The following is a 22,699-nucleotide window of genomic DNA, read 5'->3' on the forward strand; positions in this document are numbered from 1 at the left end:
TGCGTGTTCAAGAGCTACTCAATGAGCTTAACATCTCGGTAGACAAGATTGCTTAATCACCAACACAGCCCCCTCCACTCTGGCATGTGCAAATACCAGCATATGACTTCTCACTCATGATTTTGACGAAGTCCAATACTTATACTTCATCTTCTGTCTACCTTCAGCTCTATTCACAACACCATCCAGAACATTCTGACCTCTTGCCAGTTTACACAGACGGCTTGAGGTCAGAATCGTATGTGGGATCTGCTGTTGTTTTTCCAGATAATACCATATCAGAGCAGATACCCCTTGACTGCAGCATTTACACTGCAGAGCTGCATGCTATAGAGTTGGCTCTAGATCACATAAGAAAAACACCGATACCAACGGTGTATTATATATGCCAATTCAATGAGTGCACTACAGGCTTTATGAGCGGTGTCACACACTAATTATCCAACCCTGTCCCGAATTCAGCAGATAATATACAGCCTCTATGCAAGTGGATTTGATATCCGCTTCTGCTGGATCCCCAGTCACATCGGGATTAGAGGAAATGATTTGGCTGACACTGCAGCCAAATCAGCAGCCCTGACGGATAACCTTGACCTGTTAGTCCCCTATACAGACTACAGGCAAGTGATCCGTAGTAACTTATAATCTCAGTGGCAAGATTCGTGGCATTGCCTGGTTACTACAAACAATGTTGGATTAAGCCTGTGATCAATCCTTGGTGGTCCAGCTTATGCAGGGATCGCAAAGAGGAAGTTGTTCTTGCTTGGCTCCACATAGGACACTGTCATATGACACACTCCTTTTTGCTGAGGGCTGATGTCCCTCCTATGTGCGAGCAATGCGACCCCATTTTATCTGTTCAACATATTTTGTGATTGTACCAATTTTAGAAATGCTCGTTTTACTGCTTTTATCCATCTGACTGAGCCATATACACTCAGTCAGATTTTAAATGACAATGACAATGTGTCAGCAGTTTTTAGATTTTTCAAATCGATTAATATATATACACTCATATGAAATATACAATTTGCTTTTATCATTGTTCTGATTTTAGTTATTGATATGTCTGTATATACAGTGAAACTTCCCTTTAACGGACAGCCATGGGGAACAAAAATGTGTCCGTTAGAGAGAAGTGTCCGCTAACAAGAAGTCTGAGGGAGAAAAAAAAAAGAAAGAAAGAAAAATCGTTAAACGTTTAATGTAAAATTAAATTAAAATATATACAGATTTTGAACAATATTTTTGTAAATAATATACAATTACATACACAAGAGATAAAGAAAAATCGTTAAACGTTTAATGTAAAATTAAATTAAATTATATACAGATTTTGCGCAATATTTTTGTAAATAATATAAATATAATTGTGCTATGCATATTATGACTTTATCTTAAGAAAAATGCATACAGTAATCACTTATTTTCTTCTGCACCTTCTTCCGGCTGATAATTTTGTTTTCAACATTTGTTTGGAGTGAAGAAACCATCGAAAGTCCTTCTGTATCTTCTTCAGCGGTGCAAAACATTTTTAAATGATTGATTTGTATGAGCGTTTCTTCTATTTTCATCGGTGGTTCGTCGTTAATATGTTCTTCGACAGAATGACCTCCTTCCATTTCTTCATCCTCATGAGGAACTTCTTGAAAAATATCGATGATAATGTCGTTGATATCTAGAGCACCATCTTCTGTAGTGAGGTTCGAGTCTCTATCTTTGTAGCCAGGGTCACTTGTAGCGGAAGTATCGTACATTATCAATAGATGTTGAAGTTCTTGTTCTTCTTGGTGCTCCACGTTGCTGTTCACAACTTCAATTTTTGCGTTTGAGAAGCCAGACTTTACAAAACAGTTCACGACAGTTTGTTTTCTAATTGCGTTTACTGAAGAGGAAATCCATTGAATCGCATCTAGGATGCTGATTTTCTTTGCAAGGTCACTCGCACATGTTACATCGTTCATGTTTGCAATGAGATGTCTTAAAACTCGTTTTCTGTAGTGAAGTTTAAAATTTTTTTATTATCCCTTGATCCAAGGGCTGACACTCTGCAGATGTGTTTGGTGGCAGAAAAACGATTTGAATGTTGGACAATTCAATGTGCGGGTGAGATGCAGCATTATCCATGAAAAGAATAATTTTTCTGTTTTGACGAATCATGTTTTGGTTAAAGTGACTTATCCATTCGCTCATGATATCTCGTGTCATCCACGCTTTTTTATTAGACTTCCAGTCAACATTCAAAAGATTCAACTTTATGCCCTTGAAACAACGAGGATTTTGTGGTTTTCCTATAACAAGAGGTTGTTCAAAGTCTCCCAGCATATTTGTACACAATAGTACAGTCAAGCGTTCCTTAGAAATTTTTCCGCCCTGGCACTTTTCGTTTTTTAGACTCATTGTTTTTTCAGGAAGAGCTTTAAAAAACAACCCTGTTTCATCACAGTCGTAAATATCCTTAGCTTCAAAATCACGACATAAATCTTCCAATTTGACGGTCCACTCTGTTACAACCCCAGTATCAACAGATCCACCTTCACCACTTACGGTTTTCCAAGAAATTTTATGCCGAGTTTTGAACTTGTCTAGCCATCCCACAGAAGCTTTGAACTCATTTACTCCCATAGATTTCGCAACCTCCAAAGCCTTTTCCCTAATAATAGGCCCATTAATGGGAATTTTTTTAGCACATTCGCGACAAAACCACTCATATGTAACATTGTCAATTTGAAGTCCAACAGTTTTCGGGAATTTGAACCTGATCATTTCCGTGTTGCCAAAATTGTTTAAGCAGTTCATTTTTTCTCTTTAGGATGTCGCTTACCTGTGTCTTCCCGATTTTGAATTTTGCAGCGAGATTGCGAACACTATTTTTTTGCCGATAATACGCATTAATGAGTTCAACTTTATCTTTTAAAGTTAAATGTTTATGAGAAGACATTGTGCACTTCACACAACACTGAAGAAAACTGAAAACTGAAACTGAAAAGACGAAAGGCCGACCATATTCCCCCCCCCCCCTGCACACACCGAATTCATCAGAAGTTTTACACGTGCCTTAAAATTCTTGAAAAGGGGTTTAGAACCGCGACGTAAACCTTGATAAAATTCAGAGAATCGGAAATAGAAAATAAACACACGATTGAGGCAATATGTGGAAGAAAAAGGGCCGTAAGCTCACCCGCTGTCCGTTATGGGGAGATCAAATTAAGTGCTAATCTAAATGAAACAGTGCAGATTGCTTGTCCGCGTCCGTTACAGAGAATGTCCGCTAGACAGAAGCTGCAAACACGTTAAAACCAATGGAGGTGAGTTGGGGAATTTGAAAATGTCCGTTGTAGAGAGATGTCCGTTAACGAGAGGTGTCCGTTAGGAGAAGTTTCACTGTATATGCACTTTTTGACAAAGTAATCTTTTTAAAAGTTACCAGTCTTATCTTTTTATATTTTAACCTTTTCATGGCGCACTATAACCTTTCTGTTTTTGCGCCACAAAAATCAAAATCAAATCAACGCTTCCAAAATTACTTCCTTGAATGCTTCTCATTTAGAATTTGCTTTTGGTAACATCATCAGTTGGTCCCACTGTATAAAACCTAAAAAATCTCTGAGTCCACTGTAGCCGCTTTTACGAAAGCAAAAACCCTTCCCTTTACCCCTGATGGTAGTTACATCCTTAAGTAAATCCCACATCTGTACATTGTGATCACTGCCACCTAGTGGTTCCTTTATCTGTAAATTCTTAATGCATGAATAATCACTGCTGATAATCAGAACAAGAGTGTTACTCCCTCATGTTGCCTCTCTAACATGCTGCTTTAGAAAACAATCATCCAATAAATCCACAAAAGCCTTGCTAGTGTACGAGTGACTAACCCACAAGTTCCAGTCTATATCTGGGGAGTTAAAATCCCCCATTATAAGACACTCTGATTTATTGGCCCACTCTATTTCTCTGTATAATTGTTCATTGTACTCATCAGAGTCACCAAACTGACTCAACACTGAACTGGACATCTATGTCAACTGGATGCACTTCCTTAGATTTTGGTGCCACTCCGATATAAGATCCCTTATATCTGAGTGGCATCACGTCTCTGATATTCCAGCAATATCTGCCTTGAATGTCTTAACCATCACTTCAAATTGGTAAGGCTACCGTTGCGATAGATGGAACCACTGTGCACACTCCAATCAAGATATCCACTTCAAGAAATCTGCCTCTGTCAGTGGAAGTCACAGAGCAATACAGATCACTGTTTAAATACGTCACAGTGCTATTAATTGACAAAGTCAGTATGATCAATGTCGAGCTGTTATCGCAAATGGATGTGAGGCTAAAACAGATAACTGGAAATGTCAGAACAAACTTCAGTAGACATGACATGTTCCTAATCAGGGACTTACGTCAGCTGCCTCCAGTTCACACGACTCCTGTATATAAACAGATAAAGCAGTGTATCGCTAGCTCCACTCTCTGGCATGGCCTCAAATACTACAACCTCAATCAAGTTAAATCCTGGGGGCTCACATCTGGTGAGTATGGGCTTGGCACACCCAGGGTCCTGAGCTGGATATCATCATTCTTCTCTTTCTTGGTGATTCCCTTCTACTTCTCTCTCTCTCTCTCTCTCTCTCTCTCTCTCTCAGGGTAACTTGGGATTTTTTATTTTTTTTGGCTGGTGCAGCATAAGCCTCAGGCTTCCTTGTACCATATAGCTAATAATAATAATAAGTGTCAGTCGAACGTTGCGTTCTCTACTGTTGAACCAGAATCATTAATGGAGCTAAATTAGATCAGAATGAGCAAGAACTTATTAAGTGGCATTTCTTTGCTCGGGAGGAAAGAAAATCTCCTCTGCCATCACAGAATATGATTCTACTTGCAAAATAATTCCATTTAGTACAACCGTGCTACCTTCAGTCCCACAAAGGAGATAGTGGAATCACTTTATAGAGTTTCTGGTGAAACTATAAAATGTTGGTTATCGACACTAGTGGATTATCCTATGAGCTCCCTTTGGTTATTGGAAAGCCATATATCATCACTACCAATGTGGACATTACTGATGGGCTTGCTAATGGTACCATGGGTAAAGATTGAATACAAGGAAGAGCAACAGATTGTGGCTCAAATTTACCACCTCACCTAAGATCAAAAAGTTAGCTCGCAAGAAGGTGGCAAGATATATGCAAGCAAACAACATCAGTCCAGCAGCTGTGCCACACTCAAGATGAACTGTGAGTATTTCGTTGAACAACGACTGCACAATCTGTGCCAAATGAAATCACTTTCCTCTCACACCGGTTTGTGCAATGATGACACACAAGTTGAACGGCAGCATGTTCGATACAGCGGTTTATGAGTACGAAAAGAAGCATGAACAGCAGCTGGTTTATGTCACTCTGTCACGCATAACTGACATCAATGGACGTTACATCGTCTCGCTGACCAGCAACAAGAGAGTGCGCCGTGGTCTGAGAAACGCTACGTCCGCCATCGATCTACAAAATGAGTTTGCTAGGCTTTTGACTAATCAGCTACAAACAAGACTGGACACGACAGCTTGCTTGATTTCATCCACGATAGAAAGGAACTCTCGTTTCTTTCACTCAATTGCCAAAGCCTACGGGCACACCACACCGACCTTACTAAGACTGTTATAGAGCAATGCCAAATCTTGCTGCTATGTGAGACTTGGTTAGACGATAACGAGAGTGCCGGCATCCCAAACTTTGATTGCATGGTTCAATTCAAGTGTGAAACCAAACAGACAGCTGGAGCTGCAATATATCACAACAAAGATGGATGATGTACACATTGTTACACTATACTTAGATGTCATCTATCAACAAACGACTAGTTAGACAGCGGTGTTCGACCCGTTGGAGATATATGTACAGCGGAGAGCTTTTTACCCAACAGCCAAGTGATACTTACAACAGTTGTCTATATTTCTTTAACAGTGACATGCAGGATATAATTGACTCAATTTAAGGTGCATCTTTGTTAAAGAAAGATTTGCCTAAAATACCCATGATCATAAGCTGCGATTTCAGCATTAACTTCAGATTTTTTTTTTATAGAACCCCAAACACGAGAGGTATTAGAACCTATAGTACTTACTACTCTGCTTGTGTTTGAGGTTGAGAAGATGAAAGAAGATATTTGTTGATATTAGACTTGAACTTCTGTAGACTGTAATTTTCAGGAAATACGTATAAAGGAAGGTTGTTCGAGAAAACGGCAGTTGAATGAATAAACGAGGAAGATGAAAAGTTGGTTCTGTGAGTTTGAAGTTGGACAGTAAATGGATGTTGGCTGGTGGCGGCACGTGTTCGGACTGTTTTGAAAGAGACAGCGGGAATTATAGAAGCCAATTCAGAAGAACAGTGCCCATGGAATTATCTGTAGAAGAGGCATCCAGCAGAAACAGTACATCTATGAGACAGTGAGTGGAGAGACTCTGTTAGAGAGGAGTCATTCATTAACCTAACTGCCCTCTTCTCAATGGAATCTAGAAGCCTGAGAGAGGTTTTGTGGGCACCGCCCAAGATGTGGGAACAATATTCCATGGTAGGGCAGATTTGCAATTTGTACAGAGTAAACAGCTGTTTGGACAAAAAGTAACCTTAAGAATGAAAGAGAAAACCAAGTTTTTTAGTGCAGAGGAAGCATTATTTGTAATATGCTTGTGCCAAGAGAGATTAGAAGTTAGGGTAATCCCCAAAAAAGATATATCATTTTGCCTAGAAATTGGAGTGTTACCAAAGATAAGCATAGGAGCAGAAGAATCCTTTTTACGAGATATAAGACAAGACTGAGTTTTAAAAGGATTGAGCCTGACGTAGCCCAGTGGTCAGGAGCGACAGTGCATAGCACGCGTTCCTTGAGTGGACCGGGGTTCAAGCCCGTGACTACTAAATACGATAAATATTTGTATTGACGATTTATTGTAAACTCTACTGACTTGGTTGTCGTGCCGGAGTATAAACAGAAAATTTATTTATTTATTTTAAATCAACTAAGTTGTCTTTGCCCCACTGGAGAATTACCGGGAGATCGGCATTTAAGAAATTGGTAGCGGATATTCGAGACGTTGCAGCTGATTGAGCATGGGAAAGGTTTCTCAAAATGGAAAGTGGAATGTAATGTGCTATCATCGGCAAAACTATGGATAGGATTTCCAGTCAATGGAAGAAGGTCATTTATATACAAGGTGAAAAGAGTAGGGGGAAAGAACGGAACCTTGGGAGACACCAGAATTAGTGAAGAAGTTAGAAGACAGAGAGCCATCTACCATCACCCTCGGTGAGCGATTAGAGAGAAAACTGGATAAGCAATTACAAAAAACAGTTGGAAAACAATAAGATGGAAGCTTGTTTAGAAGACCCTTATGCCAAACACGATCGAAAGCCTTTGAGATGTCACAAGCAACTGCTTGTGTTTCAACAAACTTTTCCATTGAATTTGTCCATAAATGAGTAACATAAGCCAGAAATCACCAGTGGATTGACACTGATGGAATTCATACTTTTATACTAGCAATTGTTGATCAGACGGAAGGTTCCTAGTTTAAAAGTTGGCGCTTAATTGATTTCTCCATTACTTTAGAAAGACAAGTAATTGCAATAGGATAATTGGATGGGAGGGATTTGTCACCATTTTTAGGAACTGGCTGGATATGAGCAAATTTCCAAGCAGAAGGAAAAACACCTAAACACCTTTGAAATAAGAAAGTGAAAAAAAGGCGGCAAAGAACAGGAGCACAGGCTTTGAGAACAAGTGGAGAAATACCATCGGGACCTCGAGCTTTCTTTGTATCAAGATTCCTCAAAATCCGTCTGACATCCTTTCGACAAAAGACCACAGGAGGCATTGAATGGGGTGTGCTGCGAATGGTGGGAGGTGTTTACCAAGATCAATGATACATGAGTTGGAAGAAAATTGGGATGGTAGCAGGTCAGCTTTATCCTTGGCTATAGTGACAATAGAACCATCTGGTTTTGACAGAGGTGAGCAAACATTGCTGGCAATAGTTTGGTAAGAGACCAGAATGCTCAGCTACCATAGGGCAAGAAGCAAGTTTTTTACTCTTATCCTGTTCAAAATCTAGTTTGCACTGATTAATAACTGCTTTACAATTATTGTGGGCTTTGGTGTAGGCAGAAAATGAAACTGAAGAATTTGAAACAAGCCAATTACGATATGCAACGTTCTTCTCTTGAACAGCCTTAGCACATTTATTGGAAAACCAAGTTTTAGATAAAGGACAAGATTTTACAGTGGAGTTTGGAATGAAGGATTCCATTCCTACAAGAAAAATTTCACTGACACGATCTGAGCAAACATTGACATCAGAAGTTTTGACACAGTAATCCAACCAAGGAAAAGAAGAAAAATATCTTGCAGGTTTTTTTCTAATTGCCACAATTTTTCTATCCCATTTTGCATTCTTGTAATGCCAAACAATACGAGGTTGGAAATAGCCATGAGATAAAGGCTCTATTGGAGAAGAGACAATCACAGTTGTGATCTGAGGTGCCTGAAGGACCACTCACTTCGACCGTGTACCTAGAAGGGTTGTTTGTGAGAAAAAGATGAAGTGTGTTGGCTGTATGGTTAAGATTATCCAGTATCCTTGTAGGTAAATGAACAATCTGTGCAATGTCATTAGTTATTGCAAAAGCCTCGGCATCTCGACCAGCTAGTCAGTGTGACTAGAAAAATGGAAGCCAGCTGGAGTTGTGAACATTTAAATCACCAAGGAAAATTACCTCACTGTTAGGAAAGTTGGACAGGAGAAAGTCAAGTTGCAAAGAGAGGAAGTCAAAGAGCTTCAAGTGATTAGTGGAGTTCGGAGAATGGTAGAGACAACAGATGAATTTGACACGATGAAGTAGAGAGATTTTAAGCCAAAGAAGATCGAAAAGAGGAGTTTCCAAATTACCAAGTCTCTGACAGGAAATATCAGAATGGACATATGCACAAGTACCACATTTGAGGCGAAAGGAATCATACAGCGAATAATTTGGGAAACTGAGATGAGCAGTAGTTGAATCAACCGATAACTGAGATTCTGTCAGAAAGAGTACATGGGGTTTGGTAGACTACAACTGGAAATGGACATCGTGGAGATTAGAATTGAGACTACATATTTGTGAAATGAACTAGGATGTTTTTGGGAGGTTTAGATCTTTTCGCGGCGCCTCCGTAGCCAGTTGGGAAGGAGCAGCAGTGCGTAGCACACGCTTCTTGATTAGACCAGGGTTCGAGCCCGTCACCACCAAATACGGAGCATGCAGAAGGGTCAGGCAATGACCACCACATATCCCGGAGCAATATGGCCTTAGTTGCTAATGCTCCTAAAAACCAAATAACAAACAAACAAAATCTTTTCGCAGATAAGCTTACTCTATTAGTTTGACAATTCATGGTGTATTCAATAGTAAGAAAAAGTGGGGGGGACATGCTATATGAAGTAATGAAATTTTTGGATATGGCGTACACATGGTAAGAATATACCCAGATCCTTGACATAACGTGGCCTCGACAATGCCACCCCCCCCATACACACTACTTGGCCTTCCTCCAGTCACTATCTGGCAGAGTAGAGGTAACAAGATTATACATTAGCTGATCCGGAAGCCTACTAAAGAGTTACCAATAGATTCGGTCCGGTATACTGACTACCGGCCAGCCTGCAAACACCGTTTTAGAGCTGTAACCTCGAAATGAAAGGAAGATTGAATCTTGCCATGATGTTCATTATAACCTCAAAAGTCATCAGTCATACTCCATTGGAAGAGGTGGGGAAGGGTTGATTGGCACTTAGCTCTGGAGACTAATCATGGGTTCCCCCACTTCAAGCCTCCAATAAGCAAAGTGGTGGTATTGCACCAGTTCATGAGAGTCATCTGCCACCTAGTATTGCCTGGTAACACAGAGGGACAGCATTCCTCCATGTGATGTGGGCACCACACCTCGACCCCTGCTTACGTTGTTTCACACTTTGGTGGTCACCCACAGTGTGCATGTGCACGGAGGTTATACCCAGGATTACTAACAGTCCCACCATCGTGAAGGTGCAAGCAGAGAATTTGGCTGTCACAGACCGTCCAGACTTCACCAAAATTGGGTCCACTTGACTTGAATGTCACATGAATATCAGTTCTTAACAGGCTTATTTTTATTCATCAACGTTTTAGACTCTCAGGTAGCAAGTACAGGTTGTCTGGCATATCTGAGAGAATGTCTGTGACAACCTCAAGGACCGAGATTGGAAGAAACTAAACCGTTAATTTCTTTTCTGCAAGAACATTCAATCTAACTCTAAACACTACTCCTTGAATTTCAACAACAATCGGAAGTATACATCCCTTACTTTAGTTTTCACAAATTCATTTAAATTATGAAAATTTGTGAATGATCAATAATATATTTACAATACAAAAGCTTTTATTTCATAATCAATATATACAAATCATAATACCTAAAAGAAATGCAGAGGTTGTTTCACGTAAAACCATCTACTGCAGGTGCTCGCTCGGCACACGTGCCACTTTCTTTTTTTTTTTTTTTCCTTTACCTTAATGCCTCAAATAATTTACTGAATATTGAAATAACATATATGATGCATGGGCATCGCAAATTTTTAGAATACTTTCCATCTAAATTGGAAATCATAACAAAAATTTTTCCATCTGAAAAGCTTTGTTTGCAAGGCTGATACTCAGTAATAATAACATGCTCAAAATCACAGTGTGTGCAAAGTGATCCAGCATTTTGTCCGTGGTTCAATCTTTAGCCTTCACATGTTGAAAACAGTATAATACCATGTTTTTTTTTGGGATAAACCGCATACAATAGAATTTTAACTTTATTACATATTAATCATGCATAATTTTATATATTATTTCTTAATGTCATCAGGAATCTCTGGCTTAAAATAAGGGAACTTAAACATTTGTAATATGAACTGATGGTTAACATTGTCTATGTTTAAAAAAGGAAGGAAAGAAGTGTACTTAATTTATTTAAATTAACATAAACATACAATAGTCAAAACAGTGTGTGTGTGTAAAATCAGAATGAATTAATAGAAAAATACATAAAGATGGAGCAGTACAGAGCACAAGGTTCCAAGGCTAATAGAAGAAAAGTAAGAAAAAGAAAAGAATGAGAAATAAAAAGAGAAAGAATTTTAATAACCTAAAAAAAAAAAAAAAAAAAAAATTATCTGAAATCAATGAGCAAATTTAAACATAGGGAAGCTGAAAGGGAAAGAAAAAAATATATGATTAAATTATTAGTGAGCAACAAAGTTATTAGTGTAACATAGAAATGAGCAGAGCTATTGAATAAAAAATAAGCCCATAAGATCAGAATACATTTTGGAGAAAAGAGAAAGATTATGTTGCTCTTTCTCTTTTCTCCAGGTTGCTTTTTCGCCATAACAGCCTTTCACATTCATTTTTTAAAATGTATTTCAGTCTTAACAGGCTTATTTTTTATTCGATAGCTTGGCTTATTTCTATGTTACAGTAATAACAGCTATAGAGGGCACTAGTTCTTTCTTTTACGCAGCTCTCTATTCAGTCTGCATTATACTTTATATACTGTTCTTCTTCTCTGAGCAACTCCACAGTTGTCATAGCTCCTTGCTTCTGTTTATATCCCATTTATGCCTATCTTGATGACATGAATTAATTTAATGAATTTCAGGTATTTATTTGTTTTCTGATATTCATAATTTCTACTTTATTGAATTCATTCTTATTTATTTATTTTCTTCTATATTTTTATATTTGGCCATTTTTTTTGACATTCCAAAACGTATCACAGGCATGTGGTATTAGTTTCTCCTTTGACTAATGCTCTCTCAGTCAAGGCCCTCTCTAAGAGGTTGGGTATGTACATACTCAGCTTACCTACTGTCTTTTAAACTCTTTTTTTTTTTTTTTTTTTTTTTTTGGCTTTTATCCTTCATTTTTTCTGTCCGTTGAGCTGTTAGTGTAATACAAGGGCGATTTGGACATTCTTACTTTCCTTCTTTGCTATTTTCGCCTCTTTTATTTTTATTACTTTTTCCTTCCTGCACTCTGTTTTATTTCCCATTTCTAAAACTTTGCCTGTTACACTAAATTTACATCTTTCCTAAAATTTTCAGTCAAAATTTACCTCTCCTCATCTTTGACATGCAAAATTAATACTATCCTTTTAACATATACAGTATATATTTAAGGTATATACATGAATTCAAGGTATTCATTATCATTTTTTTTCTTTAATTCATTTATACTCTAATTTAATTTCCTTAACTTAATTATTTTGAAGACTAAATGCACAAGGCATAATAATTATTATTATTATCTATATGGTGCAAGGAAGCCAAAAAAAAATTCTGAGTTACCCTGAGAGAGAGTCAGAAGTAGAAGGGAATCACCAAGAAAGAGAAGAATGATGATATCCAGCTCAGGACCCTAGATGTGCCAAGCCCCGGGTCATGAGCTGGATATCATCATTCTTCTCTTTCTTGGTGATGCCCTTCTACCTCTCTCTCTCTCTCTCTCTCTCAGGGAACCTCAGAATTTTTTTTTTTTTAGCAGGCGCAGCTTTCCCTTTCGGCCTATGGAAAGGTTCACTTAGGCCAAACTTCAAAAATAAAGGGATTTTCCCTCTCCACCAGAATAATTCAACCAGTACAAGACACTAAAACTTTTAAATGGAAATCTAGATATAACTGTTATCTACGGACTCTGCAATCAACTAGCAACTTGTGTTTTAGTTACCTATCAAACCCTAACTTTTTACCTTCTGTCTATATATTACCTGGAATCTGCATTAAACTTCTTGGGACCTACAAATATCATAATCACATCTGATGTAAATGCTAAATCTAGTATGTGGTTTAGTACTAGCTCTGATACAAGAGGCCAACTTCTGGAAGAGTTCATAATTAATCATAACTTATCTATTGTTAACAGACCACAACAATTTACTGCGTTTTCAAGTTATTCAGGGGAGTCAAATATCAATGTGACCCTGACTACTTATAATTTCAGTGCTAACATATCTAATTGGACCATTTTTCCTGGTTGGAAAAATCTTTTTCTCTCCAGTACTTCCGGCAAAAATTATACTCCTCAACCAGAACTTTTTAGACTCAACCACAACAGAAGTTTTCAACAAAAAATATTAACTGGCAATCCTTTGATATTTAAATCTGCATGGATTTTCCTGAGAAAGATACAGATATTTTTCAGGACTTTTCTGCTAATGAAACTGCTATTGCAATCCAAAGTGTGATTATTAAAGCCTCATACAAGTCTTCAAGGGGAAAAAAGATCAATTTCAAAATGTGTTCGTTGTAGTCCCAAGAACTCACAACACTTAGAAAATCTGTCCATCAGGCCCATCGAAGATACCAATGACATCGGCATTGGCCTTCTGCTGATGCAGAGCATTTTCACTCACTATATACATCTCTTAAAAAAAAGATACGTAAAAGCTTCTTGAAAACGAGAGACTTGGATGAATTTCGTCAACAGCTCTGGCAACACAAACCTGTGGGACCTTCCCTACAAAATCTCAAGGAACAAGACCTCTTCATTAGAAGGTACTGTGGTCAACAATTCTGTTGAGACATCTGACTGGTCAGACTCTGTTAACACTATTTTGGACAGATTATTCCCAATTGATGACCCTTCAACTGACACATAAGCTCACTCAAATGCTTGTTCTGCCAACTCTGAATATAAATCTAACAGAGACTTCTCCATTTACTTTTGTGGAATTTGAAACTGTCACAAATAAAATCAATACTAAAAAGTGTCCAGGTCTGGGTCTAGTAGAAAACCTTTGTTTTAAGGATTATTAAACTAAGACCACTAGTACTGATTAATCTTTATAATAAATGTTTGCAAGAGGGTCTCTTCCCAGACATATGGAAAACAGCATTACTAAAACTTATTTAAAAAAAACTGACAAACCAGCTTTGGAACCAAAGTCCTATAGACCTATCACCTTCTGACAAAGCTGGCACCTCCGTAGCCAGGTGAGAAGGAGCAGCAGTACGTAGCACATGCTTCTTGATTAGACCGGGGTTCGAGCCCGTCACCACCAAATACGGAGGATGCGGAAAGGTCAGGGAATGACCACCGCATATCCTGGAGCAATATGGCCTTAGTTGATAATGCTCCTAAAATCCAAATAACAAACAAACAAACAAACCTTCTGACAAATCTGGGGGAACTGTTAGAACGGCTCATGGCTTTGCGCCTTATGAATAACCTACAGTCACAGAATTTACTGACATCCAATCAATGTTTTACGGCAGGCAGGTCCTGTGAGGATGCCCTGGTTGAATTTACCTCTCATATTGAAAATTCAACATCTAAATACACTCCTGCTATTTTTATCGACTTTAAGGGCACTTTTGATTCCCTCTGGTGGGAAAGCACCCTCGAACATCTCCGCACCAGCCACTGTCCTCAACAACTTTATCTTTTGTTCAGAAGTTATTTCAACAACCAGCATGTGCTCGTAAAATCAAAATTCTGTCAGGTCTCCAGGCAGGTGTATCGGGGGTGTCCCCAGGGGTCCCCTGGGGACACCCCCGGGCCCCCTCATCTGGAACACTATCCTTCAGGAATGGATTTCCAGATCTTTTGACAACACCAAAATAATTGCCTATGCCAGTGATGTAACCATTTTGATCAGTGGTCACTCTCGTGCAGCTATCAAAGTCTCTGCTAATGCTGTTCTTTTTGCAAATCTTTATGGTTGGACTCTAGACAAAAAAAGCTATCCATCAGTGCTTTGAAGACTAAAATGATGATTTTTGGCTCCAAATTAAATATTCAACGCCCACCACAAGTCAAAGTTAACAATGTTCGACTCCTAATTGTCACGAAAACCAAATATTTGGGTGTGATTGTGGACTGTAGACTACATTTTTCTCACATCTTAATCATGTAACTGCTAAAATTAAAAACTTAATTGGTGCCATCATGAAGGTCTTGAGAACTGACTGGGGTCTCTCGTGTCGGACCATATAGGTTTATTACAATGCTGTCTTCCTCCCTATAGCAATTGTGCTGCTCGCACATGGTTCCACAGGGCAAAATTAGTTAAATTTCAAGCAAAACTAGCTAGTTTACAGAGAACTATGCTCCTTAGTATGCTAAAAGTATGCAGAACTATATCTACACCTGCGTTACAAGTTATCACTGGCACGTGCCCTTCAACCTACACCTAATATATATAGCCCTCTGCTTTCGCATTAAGAGACAGATTCCAACTGAATTTTTGAATATCACCATAGATCTTCAAACAGATGTTAAGCATGAAAAAGCTAAGTGTTGGAACGAACTTTTAAATACATAGCAAACACATTGAGATACCACTTCTCTGGGTACTGTCACTAAAGAATTTTTTCCTGACGTTACCTTCATGTCGAGCACGAAAATTAAAACCTGGTTCTTTATGGATCTGTGCACTTCTTATTTATTAACAGGACATGGATCACTAAATGAGAAATTATACAAATTTAGGTTATCCCAAACTGATCTCTGTGCTTGTGACAGAATTGAAAATTGGAAACACGTCCTCTATGTCAACTGCACGACATAAGAGATGGTTTATCTAAGTCAATTGAAAATTTCTCTCCCAGTCAAGAGTCTCTCTTAGTTCAGAACGTTAATGCTTTTCAAGCTTTTTTTTTTTTTTGTTAGTTGTTGGCGCATCAGCTTCTGTGGCCATAATGCACCTCCCAGAGTTATTTTTTGCATTTTACTCTGATCCAAGCCCGAGGCGGTATTCGAACCTACAACCTTTGGGTTGCCAGGTAGGCACTTTACCCACCTGGCTAGCCCAGTCGGCACTTTTCAAGCTCTCCAACTGTTTGCCCATGATGTCTTTGCTAGAAGACTATCTCTTAACTTCTGAATTAAATAGTGCAACTTCTGCTCTCGTGGACACTTCAACAACAACTACACTTCAACTGTACCTACAACAACTGTGGCTTCATCAACCATCGATCTACTTCATCAACAGAAATCAGTGCATCACCTCAAACAGTGCAAACTTGGGCTGCACAACAACAACAACTACTACACTTGGAATGAGTCCTTCTGTACCACTCTCCCTATCTTCTGAGGAGGGACAATCTCCTACCATAAAATACACTGTCAAGATAGACCTCGGCTTGGCTCCATGGCTACAGAAAAAAATTTATGTATCTATATAGACTTAGCGATCTACTTAGTGTATAGTGCACAAACTATCCTGTGGCCCCTACTCACATGATGTTCCCCTCTCTTGTATATATTACATGTACGACTGTGTATGGCCCTGGGTGCCAAGCGATTGTGACCGAGTGATTTCTCTGTGATTCCAATGTGATTTCCAAAAAGCAGTTTACAGTTCTTTTAAGTTCCTGTCATTAAGAAATCTATTTATTTCATAACAGCTCTTGTAACAAAAGTATCTGCACAGAGCAAGGAAGGAAAGCCACCTTGCTTTATTTCTCATAGTTTATTTCTAACCCCTACTACTTTTCACTTGGTCACACTAGGCACTGCTCCTGCCTCACCATGGGTCGACCGGGCTAGCCGGGTAGGTAAAGTGCCTGCCTGGCAACCCAAAGGTCGCGGGTTCGATTCCCGCCTCGGGCTTGGATCAAAGTAGTGCAAAAACCTTGGGAGGTGCATTATGGCCACAGAAGCGCCAACAAAAAAAAAAAAAAAAAAAGCCTCCCCATGGAGGGGCCGGAAACCTTAGCAGAAAAGTTAATCTGCCAAGGGCTGAAAGGAGCAAAGATGGACTATACCAATACTGACTCTTGCAGGATCAATACCCCATCACATTCTAGAGAGCAGGAAGATCACAACCCTTCCTATGCTGAGACAAAAGAAGGATACAGACCAGAATATCTGGCCTCACTTCCTTATAATACATTCCTTGACTGACCAGCCAGTCAGCAAGCTTTCTCCTTTTCTGATCCAGAAATGTTTAGAGAATGCTGCTGGCTCACCAAAAATGGTTTGCAGACTAAAATCAGGTGACCTGCTTGTTGAAACAACACAACCCAAGCACTGTGACAAGTTACTTAAATTGAAAACAGTTGGAGGAACTCCCATAGAAGTGTCACCTCGTGCCACCTTAAACTACTTAAAAGGAGTTATAACAGAATGGGATCTTCTGTATGTATCTGAGGAAGAAATTAAACAAGAACTCTCAGACCAAAATGTTATTCAGGTTAAGAGAATCCTAATTAAAAAGGATGATTCATTACTTCCAACCAGAAACATCATACTAACGTTCAACTTGCCAAATCCACCAACTTCTGTAAAGGCTGGATATTTGAACTGTCATGTCCGACCGTATATACAGAGCCCTATCAGATTCTATAAATGTCAGAAATTTGGGCGTTCACAGGCAGTATGTCGAAGGACTGCTGTATGTGCTTCATGTGGATCTAAAGATCGCATCCATACTGAATGTTCTGCACAATCTTTACAGTGTCCACACTGTAGAGGCAATCATTCCGCTTACCCCAAAGACTGTGAAACATGGAAAAAAGAAAAAATGATTCAGAAGTACAAAACCGAGCATAAAGTTTCCTATCTTAAGCAAAGAAATAAATATCACCAATTACAGTAACACGCTCATAAGCAGCAACTGTCCAACAGCATAAACAGATAACTGCTGTTACCACCACTACCACTGCCGTTCAAACTAATGTTACAGTTCCGCCCAACATCTCTATATCTGATTGGGCTTGCTCAATCCTAGCTCCATCAGCAAAATCATTCTCAACACCAACTTCCAATCAAGCCATCAATACACCTGTTACAATTCCACCAAACATGTCTTCCACATCACAGCCAACCATAAATACTAAAGATATATATACAGATTGCAAACTCTCTGTCCATGATCATATGGATACATATTAAAAAGAAGTCTCAGAGGAACCAATCTTAGATACATACCGAGGAAGAGATGTAAGTTCGTCCATTTTTCCCCAGAAAAGAGAAGAAACCTGAGTGATCCAAGCAGACCCCTATTCGTAAAAAGACAGATACGAATACAAAGCCAATATAACGCGCACAATAATACAATGGAATTGTCGAGGTTTCCGCAGTAACACTGATGACATTCGCGACCTAATTGATAAATATCATCTGGTAGGTGTCTGCCTTCAAGAAACTAACCTAACTCCACAAGTAAACACAGCAGTGAACTGTTACAGTACCTAGACAAGACTGATTCCCTTCCAGTGGAGTGGCAATTTTAATCGACTTCAGAATTCCATGTAAATGCCTCCAACTACAAACATCTTTGGAAGCAGTTGCAGTAAGAGTCTCAATCCAGTTTACATTCTCACTTTACCTTCCCCCAAATCAAGAATATGCATATTCATATCTAGAAGCATTACTAACCTAGCTACCATCTCCGGTCTGTATCATGGGAGATTTAAATGGAGTGGGGATCTCGCCACCAAGACAAAATGGTAAATTGATTGAAAAATTATTGGAAGAGCAAAATCTCTCACTCCTTAATACTGGAGTTGAGACATACATCAACTTGCCCACTGGAACAGCCTCTGCAATTGACATTTCCATATGTTCACCTGTCCTATTGAATTGAATGTCCACTGATTGAATGAACAATCTTGACTAATCCTCTTAATAGCAACCATTTCCCTGTGGTCTGCAAAATATTAACAAATGACCTTACACATCATGATGGCCAAAAAAAGATGGAGATTCCATAAAGCTGAATGGACAAAATATAATAAAACAATTGCAGCAATAGATGAACAACTAATCACCACTCAGCCTATAGACAATGCTGTAGCTCATGTCACAAACCAAATTTTAATAGCAGTTGAAGCTACAATACCTCGGTCATCGGGAAAATATCATAAACATGCCACAGCCTGGTGGAATAAAGAATACAGTATAGCCAAGAGAGAGAAAAATAAGGCTTGGAATCTCTTCCAAAAGTATCCCATCTCCATCAGCCTCATAAATTTTAAAAAAGCTAGAGCCAGAGCCAGATATATCCAGCATAGAAGTAGAAAGGAATGACGGATACATTTTTCCTCCACAATTAACAAAAATACAAATACCTGTGTTATATGGAACAAAATCAGAAAACTTAATGGGAAATTTCTTTCTGTTCCAACTCCACTAATAGTCTGGAATGGACAGGAGATTGTATGTTTGCAATTAACTCCAAGGAAATTGCAAACATACTTGCAACTACTTTTGCAAATATATCAGCAGTATTGGCATATATCCCATCCTTTCAGAAAACAAAAACTGTAGCTGAAAAATACAGACTAAACTTTAATACCAGCCAACAATTCCCATATAACCAGCCTTTCAACATAGAAGAATTGCAAAAAACTCTGGCTAAGTCTAGGAAGAGTGCAGCAGGACCTGATGGCATTCACTATGAAATGATCCAACAACTTAATCAAAAATCTCTCTAAAGGCATTACTTATACTATACAATAGAATTTATATGGAAAACTACTATCCAAACTCCTGACGTCACTCCCTTGTAATTGCCTTTCCTAAACCTGGCAAACATCATACAATCCCCACAAATTATCGACCAATAGCTCTAACAAGTTCCCTTGGGAAGCCCCTTGAGAAAATGGTGAACAACCAATTAAACTGGTTCTTGGAAACATATAATGTACTTAACATAAATCAATACAGCTTTCGTAAAAATAGATCATCTCTGGACCCCATGATAAAAGCAGAGGCAAATATCTGCAATACTTTTCTAAGGAATGAGCATCTAATTATGATCAGTCTCAACATAGAAAAAGCCTTTGACACCATCTGGCGATATGGCATTCCAAATGACCTCCACAACATTGGTTTGTGTGGCCACTTACCAATCTTGATAAAAAAATTTCTGGAGCTCAGAACCTTCCAAGTAAAATATCAAAGCAGTCTGTCACAAACATATACTCAGGAAGAAGGAGTTCCTCAGGGTTCAGTGCTGAGTGCAACTTTGTTTGCAATCAAAATAAATTCTATTACAAAAGACCTGCCAAAAACAGTTGAAATATTCCTTTATGCAGATGATGTTACTATTTCGTGCCATTCACAAAACATGGACATGATTGAAAGGCAATTACAAAGTGCAGTGAAAAAAATAGAATTGTGGACTAAAAACAATGGCTACAGAATATCACAACAAAAAACAATGGCTACATATTTCTGTAAAAGAAAGCGAAAAATGCACCCAGATCCAGAAATAAGACTAGAAAACCAGCTGATACCTCTAGCAAATAGTATACGTTTCCTTGGCCTGATTCTCGATAAAAAACTTAACTTTTTGGAACATATCAAATGCCTCCGAACAACCTGTCAAAAAAAAAACTAAATATTCTCAGAGTTCTTTTTGCAATGAAGTGGGGAGCTGATCCGTTCACACTACTTCACCTATACCGTGCTATAATCAGATCAACACTCGACTATGGAGCCCCTGTGTATAGCTCGTGTAGACATCAAATGGCTTGATTCCATACATCACAGTGCCTTATGAATTTTCTTAGGGGCATACAGAACATCGCCTGTACAGAGCTTATATGTAGAGACCCATGAGCTTTCACTATATCTCTGTAGGCAAATGCTGCTATTAAACTATGCTATTAAAATCCAAAGTCTTCCTCATCATCCTACTTGGCAGTATCTCTTCAGTCCACAGTGGGAGATCCTCTACAGCAATAAACCAGCTGGAATACGACTAAAAGAAATAGTTTCAAAATGGGCCTAAGCTTTGACAACGTACATGAGGATAATAGCATAAGTATTCCACCATGTCACACTTTCATGCCTAACTGTGACACTTATTTTCAACAGCGGGGAAAAAGCACTCTGGAAAATGTCAACATAAAACAGATGCATGCAGCCCACTCATCACAGTTCTCTGAAAATCTTAAAATATATACAGACAGCTCTAAAACAGATACCCAAGTCGGTCCTTCCACACACTGTTATCTCACAGCAACTCCCAAACCAATGCAGTAGCTAGTCTGCTCAGCTATTCGCCCTACTAATGGCCTTAAAATACATTGCATCCTCTCCTCTTCTGAAACATCTCGTATACACAGATTCATTGAGTGCAATACATTCTCTCCAACAAAAGCAGACTCCATCACTTCCCATTCTTTACCAGATACAAGCTCATCTTATACAAACTCCAACCAATGCAGTAGCTATTCTGCTCAGCTATTCACCCTACTAATGGCCTTAAAATACATTGCATCCTCTCCTCTTCTGGAACATCTCATATATGCAGATTCATTGAGTGCAATGCATGCTCTCCAACAAAAGCAGACTCCATCACTTCCCATTCTTTACCAGATACAAACTCATCTTGTTAAGCTCAAAAGCAAAAGAAGGCAAGTAAATTTCTGTTGGATACCAGGACATGCAGGCATTGAAGGTAATAAAAGTGCTGATCGAGCAGCAAAGAATCCTACAAATACAAACCTAAGGCTTTACAAAGTTCCACATTCCGATTACAGACCTATCAAAAAATTCAGATTCACCACACTCAGTGGTCACAAATGTGGCAAAATGAACCAAACAATAAACTGTTTCAAATAAAACATGAACTTCAGCCGTGGAATTCGAGTCTTCATAAGAATCGGCACGAAGAAGTCATTTTAACCAGACTGCGCATTGGATATACACATCTCACACACTTGTACTTACTCACAAAAGCAAATCCTCCAGAATGTCTTCACTGTAAAACATTTCCTTATAGAATGTCCACAATATCACATGGCACGACAATCAGCCTTCCATCTCCCTATAAATATTCAGGATTCCCTGACTTTATCACAAATCCTAGGGCGATACCTCCAACATTGAAAATATATTTACTTATTTAAAACTAATAGGATATTTTAGCCAGATATAAACCATAATTAAGAAACGTCAATGTCATTGTCACATAATACTAATAGATAGGCGCAATATGGCTAAAATTGCTTTTGTGCCAAAAAAATCCAACAACCAACAAACTAACGACTGTGTATATACTTAGTCTTGTATATGTATTATATGTGATATACGTGTGTGTTTTGTTCAATAATGGTTTTCATAGTATGTCCTCCAAAATTCTGAGGACTTTTATGAGATGTAAGCCTGTGGAACATGTTTTGTTCCACGGGTACAAGGTCAATATTTATGTAGCTGTATAGATTTACAGTAGCTGTCTATTAAGAGTTTAGCATAGGAAACTACACTGAGGCCAACTAATCTTATAATGCCCTTCTGGGATGATACTGAATCTTGTTAACATTTATGATAATTGGCCCCTTTGCTGTCTGTTATCTTGCATTGGTGTATGTACACATGATTTGAGTATCTGAATTGTAAATTTATATGGTCCTCAAATCTTGGCGCTCTACCATTATGTATTATTACCTTTTGTGTCCATTGTTTATGTCTAGACAAAATAGCTTGTTGCTTATAAGTTTGTTTATACTAATTAGTCAAATGTTCTCGATTAGTTACTATGTATATTCTATGTTTTTTTTTTTTTTTTTTCCTGGCCTTTGACAAAGCACTGTATCTGTAGAGTGAAACAAGGCGAAGATGAACTAACGTTCCAAGTGCGGCCGAAGCAATATATACATACACATACATTTCGCTTTCAG

The 22,699-nt window shown here is 38.5% G+C and overlaps 1 protein-coding gene across 3 annotated transcripts in view; it reads left to right on the forward strand.

Moving 5' to 3' along the window:
• The window catches only part of LOC150078496 (leucine-rich repeat protein soc-2 homolog), a 487,454-nt gene that overhangs the window by 413,841 nt on the left and 50,914 nt on the right, over nucleotides 1-22,699 (forward strand). The window lies entirely within an intron of this gene.

Source organism: Mastigoproctus giganteus, chromosome 11, assembly GCF_048544385.1.
Source record: "Mastigoproctus giganteus isolate SK-2022 chromosome 11, ASM4854438v1, whole genome shotgun sequence".
Taxonomy (NCBI): Eukaryota; Metazoa; Arthropoda; class Arachnida; order Uropygi; family Thelyphonidae; genus Mastigoproctus; species Mastigoproctus giganteus.